Raw genomic sequence first — 6,861 nt, forward strand, 5'->3', positions numbered from 1 at the left:
GATTCTGCTGGTGCCTTGATCTTGGACTTCCCAGCCGCCAGAACTATGAGAAATTCTCAAAGTTACCCAATCTATTTTGTTGCAGCAGCCCAAATGGACTAACATTCCCTCTAAAACACAAAAGGAAGATTCCTTCCTTGTCTCTTCCTAGCTTCTGGTGGTGGTTGTCCAACCATGGTGTTCCTTGGCTTGCAGCTGTATCTCTGCCTCTTGCCCCATGGCACTGTCCTCACCACATTCTCCTAATAGCAGCTGGGGACTCCTGCAAAATGGGTGCTGTGAAGGAGGCATATAGTGGGCTTTCCATCACGGCGTGGTAACTATGCATTGGCCCAGGGTACAGCTAATGCTTTCGTAATGTTCACAATGACCTTGGGAAAGTTATTCAACATCTCTGTGCCTCAATTTCCTCATCTGGGAAATGACAATAATAATAGTGCCTATCTGATAGGGTTGTTCTGAAGATTAGAAGAGTTAATGAGTAGAAATCTAGATTATTCTTGTCTGCATCATAGAGTATGAAAATTAACAGCTTCTCCACAGTCTTGAATGTGAGCCCCATGTGCCCAGAGTAGCAGGAAATCCAATTCCACCCAGCCCTGACAAAGCACTCTATTCCTGATGGGCCCAAGAATCCCCCAGAGCGCTAGGTTGTGTTCACAGGGCCAGCTGGATCTAGAACTCAGAGGGGACCCCTGAGGCCGGCACTCTACCTCACCCCCCCACCCCCCACTCTTTCCAGAGGCTGAGTGTACCAGCTCCTAACGTACATGGCTCTTTCAGGATAAAGACACCCACTCAGTCCCAGGGCTGGATGATCCCATGTACAGGCCACAGCCATAAACCCTGTAATTTCTTAATATTAGCATGCAAGTAAACTTGGTGTCATTTTGAAACCCACAATTTTATGGTCAGTGTTCTTTTTTATTTAAAATTACTTTTGAGGCGGCACCAGTCTGTTCGCTAATGCTTTCGTAATGTTCACAATGACCTTGGGAAAGTTATTCAACATCTCTGTGCCTCAGTTTCCTCATCTGGGAAATGACAATAATAATAGTGCCTATCTGATAGGGTTGTTCTGAAGATTAGAAGAGTTAATGAGTAGAAATCTAGATTATTCTTGTCTGCATCATAGAGTATGAAAATTAACAGCTTCTCCACAGTCTTGAATGTGAGCCCCATGTGCCCAGAGTAGCAGGAAATCCAATTCCACCCAGCCCTGACAAAGCACTCTATTCCTGATGGGCCCAAGAACCCCCCAGAGCGCTAGGTTGTGTTCACAGGGCCAGCTGGATCTAGAACTCAGAGGGGACCCCTGAGGCCGGCACTCTACCTCACCCCCCACCCCCCACTCTTTCCAGAGGCTGAGTGTACCAGCTCCTAACGTACATGGCTCTTTCAGGATAAAGACACCCACCCAGTCCCAGGGCTGGATGATCCCATGTACAGGCCACAGCCATAAACCCTGTAATTTCTTAATATTAGCATGCAAGTAAACTTGGTGTCATTTTGAAGCCCACAATTTTATGGTCAGTGTTCTTTTTTATTTAAAATTACTTTTGAGGCGGCACCAGTCTGTTCAGTGTTTAAGGATTCCCAGGGATCTTGATCCAGCCTCTAGGCCAGTCATTTCCCCAAAGGCGTTCCACACAGCCAGGGTGACCAGGTCAGGAGAGGTTCCAACCCCACATGCTGGAACCCAGACACTCTTCCTTAAGACCTCTGAGCCATTAGCCCCAGAGAGATGAGGAGTCTCCCCTGGCTCCGCCCTTGCCCCAGGATGCATACCATTCCTTCCATATTTTGAGTGTTGGGCACACTGCTGGGCACACCATATGTGTTAATTTGTTCAGGCTACCATAACCAAGTACCACAAACTGGTCAGCTTAAAACAAATTTATTGTCTCACAGTTCTGGAGGCTAGAAGTCCAAAATCAAGGTGTTGGAAGGGCTGTTCTCCGTATGAATGTTGGTGTCCACCCCAAATTCATATGTTGAAACTTAATCCCCAATGTGGTGGTATTAAGAGGTGGGAGGTGATTGGGTCATGGGGTGAGCCCTCATGAGTGGGATTAATAACCCATAAAAGAGGCTTGAGGACCTTTTTGCCTCTCCTACCATGTGAGGACAGAACCACAAGGTGCCATCTGTAAGATCACCAGATACTGATTCTGCTGGTGCCTTGATCTTGGACTTCCCAGCCGCCAGAACTATGAGAAATTCTCAAAGTTACCCAATCTATTTTGTTGCAGCAGCCCAAATGGACTAACATTCCCTCTAAAACACAAAAGGAAGATTCCTTCCTTGTCTCTTCCTAGCTTCTGGTGGTGGTTGTCCAACCATGGTGTTCCTTGGCTTGCAGCTGTATCTCTGCCTCTTGCCCCATGGCACTGTCCTCCTATGTCTGTGTCTATGTTCATACTTTCCTCTTCTTATAAGAATACAAGTCATATTGGATTAAGGGCCCACCCTAATAACCTCCTCTTAACTTGATTACATCTGTAAAGACCCTATTTCCAAATAAGGTCACATTCACAGTGACAGGGTTAAAACTTTGTATCTTTTTGGGTAATACAATTCAACCCATAACACCAGGTACTCAACAATGCCAGCTGTGATTATTATAATCCGAGCATGTGCATGGTACAGGGTTAAAACTTTGTATCTTTTTGGGTAATACAATTCAACCCATAACACCAGGTACTCAACAAATGCCAGCTGTGATTATTATAATCCGAGCATGTGCATGGTACAGGCACATCCACTCCATGGTACGATAAAAATAGCCTCAGGCCAGGCCTGTGTCGAGATTGTTGTGTGCAGAGAGACTTTGCAGCCACCTGCCTTTAGTCTTGGGATCGCTTAATTCTGAAAGGGTTGTCGAGGGACAAGGTGGCTTTGGGACTAGTAATATCTCATTCCAGGTTTCATCACTGTTCTTCTAAATAATTAATTCATCTTCTTCCTTGGTGTTTACATCCTTCAAATATTTGTAGACGGTTATCATGTCCCCTTAGTCCTCACTTAGCACCACTCTCCATATTTGCTGTAGTGTTTGTGTGTTCTCATCATTGTCATTATTATTATTATTTCTTCCCGGCACACTGTCTTTGTCCCTCAGCCACCATCATCACTCTGTGAATTTCCTCCAGGTTCCCAGCCTTTCAAGTGCCAACTCACCCAGGATGGAACATTAGAAGTCAGTAGTGGTAATGAGGGACGGCTTGCGGGCCCTCTGGCCCCCTACTCCTCTCTAATTCTCATCAGTTTCCCCAAAGCCACATTAAATAAATAGACTTGCTAAGTGAAAACAGTGTGCTGACAGTACAAATGCAGCTTCCGGACAAATCCCCCAGCCCCTGCTCCCAACCAGATACTCCTCAATTTCCTCAACTGCAAAATGAGAATGAGAAATCCCTGCTCTCAACAACCTGGGATTACTGTGAAGACTACATGAGGAAGAGTCGAAAAGCGCTTTGTAAGCCACAAAGCAGGGAGGGTGGCACTACTAGTAACGCCTTCGCCATATGATTGAATTTCTGCAAAACGTTCCAGGGGTCAGCCATTCTACAAAGCTAGAAATTCAAAGTTAAAATATACAAATGAACTTGATAGAGCTCAGATTCACCCTAAAATCTGTCTATGGAAAAAATATACAGAGATGCCCTACTTAAAATCTACTAATAGATTTTAGTATTCCAAATAAAGTGTGGAACTTGGAGCTGAGTGGGCCCTTGGAAACATGTTACAGATGGTCCTGAGGGGACCTTGGAAGGTTACACTGCTATAAATTTAAAAAAAAAAAAATCCACCTTGTCTCCCTTTTCAGATCTTGCTAAAGAGTTCTTCTGTACTTGGAAGACTTATTTTCAGTCTGAGAAGAATGATTTTCAATGGTTCTGTTGAACATGCAATTCTCATGCAAGTATTTCTATAATTATCCTGTTTCAGTTATAATACAGTTTCTGGAACAATAGGACTTTTATTGTATTGCCATATCTGTTATAATAGATGTTTTATTACAGAAAATTATGGTAGAGTCACTATTATGATTCTGAAGTTTTTATTTCAAATTGCTCATAGGATGGAAATTCTTTCTTCAAGTAGTTTTTACTTTCATGCTGCTTTGGATTTTTTTTTTTTACTTTTGTTTTTGTTATTTTTCTTTGGAAATCTGGTCTGTTTGAGATTTTGTTCAAAGGCAGCTTTCTTTTGCTCCAATATACATAATGTGAAATTACCCCAGTTTTTTGTTTGCTAGTTAGCTTGTGATACACAGTTTTTAAAAATGTCACCTAGATGGTTTATATATATATATGCATAATTTATTAAATTCTTGCCAAAGAAATTCCCATAAACCTTGTATTAATGAAGCTGATAAACCGTATCTTGAGAAAGAATAAATAATATTAGTGACAGTGACAACAGAGGTGTTGAAACTTCAAAGTGCATTCAGGCTAGATACTATCCTGTTTCAGGTGGTTGCCCTGCCCCAGAGAAGAATGGGGGCTGGGGTGTTTCTCAGTTAAATTACAGTCTCCAGACCCCCCAGCTGGTGGATACTAAGCTTTTATTCTGAAGCATGTTTGCCAACTCCAAGAGCAACAGTCCTAGCCTTCCGGAAGATACCACCTCTGGGGAAAGGTGATTCTCAAATCTGGAACATCAGGTCCAGCTTTAGGCCCAGTCAACCCTTCCACAATGGATGGACTTGAGGACTATGAAAGGACCCAGCATATCTGCCCACAGCAGCTCAGCACCATCAGAGCCAGCCCCTGAGTTTGGCTATTATTTTCATACATTCCTGTTGAAACACATTCCCGGGGCTTAGAGTCTGGAACTGCTGACGGAGGAACAAGTCCTGGGCCCTGAAAAGAACAGAGGCTTCCTAGTTACAGAGTCATTGGTTAGACAGAGCTCCCCGGTTTTCAGATTTCTTAGGCTCCTCAGGAAATAGATGAAAGGACTTGCCCAAGATCACACTCTTAGTACCAGAATCAAACAACACTCCAAAGCCTCTGGGCCTCCCAGCCTCTGTTCTTCCCATTAACACAAACTCTGGCAGGAACTGGGAGGGTACTGTGAGTTGGGGGATTTGCATTGGGTGCCCGGTGCTTTTGGAAGGCAGGAAGGCTGTGGGGTAAACACGCACACACTTTCTAAATATGGAGAGACTCAGAGAAGAGAAAACTTCAGGGAATCCTCCAGCACGGAAAACACTGATAGTTTGGAGCTTCCAGAAGAGAGGCACCTGGGAACTCACAAAGCTTCTTTTGAGGGCTCAGCGGCATGGGGAGATGGGGTATCTAGGGTCTCACCTTCTCGCCTACTCTACCCCCATTCCCACCCTACAGCCAGCTGTCTGCTGCAAAATTTCAGCTGCCTTGGGGGAGCACACTTCAGACTTAAGGATGGAAACCAATGTGGAAGGGACCTGCTTTGCACACATTCGTTCTTCAGTCCCCCTTGCTGGGACCCTTTCTGTTATGAAAGCAGGGAGATCCCGTGTTCCCATTGATGCTTACCCGCTGGAAGATCTCGGGTACATGATGCTGAGTTCACCTCAGTGTTCAGGCCCTGAATAGGGTGACTTTGGGGCAATAGATTGTCCTCAGCAGTGTCCATGGGTCGGGAATTTGAGGGTGCCGAGTGCACCCCCAATAGCCATTTCTTCCGGGAGAGAGGGGAGCTCCCCAGCCGAGGCTCCAGCAGGTGCCAGGCCCTAAACCCTCGCTCCTCCGTCGTCTAAATCCCCGCCGCAGGATTTTTTTTTTTTTTTTTTTTTTTTCAGAGGCTGTCACGCTTTGCAGGGGGAGCAGCGCAGGTCCCCACGCAGAGCCTGCGGCGCGCCCGGAGCAGCGCGCAGTGCAGCGGGAGGCGCTCGCTCGCCCGCTGGCGCGGCGGAGATTGGCTCCGGGGATCAGCGGCCCACGCTTTAGCGGCGGTCCTGCCGGTGCCAGCGGCTCGCAGACAGTGATCTGAGCCAGCCAAGTGGTTTCTCTCAAGTAAGCTCCTCAAAATATCTGCGGAAACCTCCAAGATTACAGCGCCCACACAATGGGAGCAAAGCGGCTTCCAATAATGCTGCAGACAATGGGGCGCGGGGAAGGAAGAGGCCGGCGGGCCGGGGCCACCCCGGCGCCCGCACGCACTTGCACCCGGCCCCGCCGCGCCCCGCTTTGCAGGTCTTGTTGCTCCACCCCTAAAACAAAGGCCCTGAGCCCCATCTGTGCGGGGCGGGGGAGGGCATGCAAAGCGAGCGAGACAAAGGGCTCAGCCCTGCCGAAGCCAGCGGTGGGGAAGTCATTAAGCACGAAGGAAATATTGTATGTGGATTTGAGCAAATCCGAAACGCTCTCAACAATGCCCGCTGTTTGCACCGAGCTGCTTTCTGCTAAGTGTCATCAAGTCATTTGCATGCTATTTCAATAAAATAAATGAAGTTTTATTTGTTTTATTTACATAAAATAAAGTCTTCCTTTCCATTATCGAGATAAGCCAGCCCCAGGCAGGATGCCCAGCGGACTAAGGGAAGCTGACCTCCCAGCTCCCTTTTTGCTGAGCGGCGTAGCAGCTCCCAGGAAACCCTTCATTGGTTCTGGCTGTTCACCTTGGTTGTGGGAATAAACTAGAGCTTCAACCCTCGCGCTTTCTTAGGCCTGCATTTCTTGCTATGGAAGAGCCAGGATTTTTATGCAGGAGGGGCCCAGGGTCAACAAAGTAGTTGGAAGGGTCTGGAGGGTAAGGGGTTTCTCTTAAAATTGTATTTGCGAAGCAAACACACTATTTACTAAAGTGTCATGTTGCAACTTTTTTTTTTTTTTTTTTTAACATAAGGATGACCGGTAAGGGGATCTCAAC

The sequence above is a fragment of the Galeopterus variegatus genome, unplaced genomic scaffold (assembly GCF_000696425.1).
Source record: "Galeopterus variegatus unplaced genomic scaffold, G_variegatus-3.0.2 Scaffold4764, whole genome shotgun sequence".
NCBI classification, from domain to species: domain Eukaryota; kingdom Metazoa; phylum Chordata; class Mammalia; order Dermoptera; family Cynocephalidae; genus Galeopterus; species Galeopterus variegatus.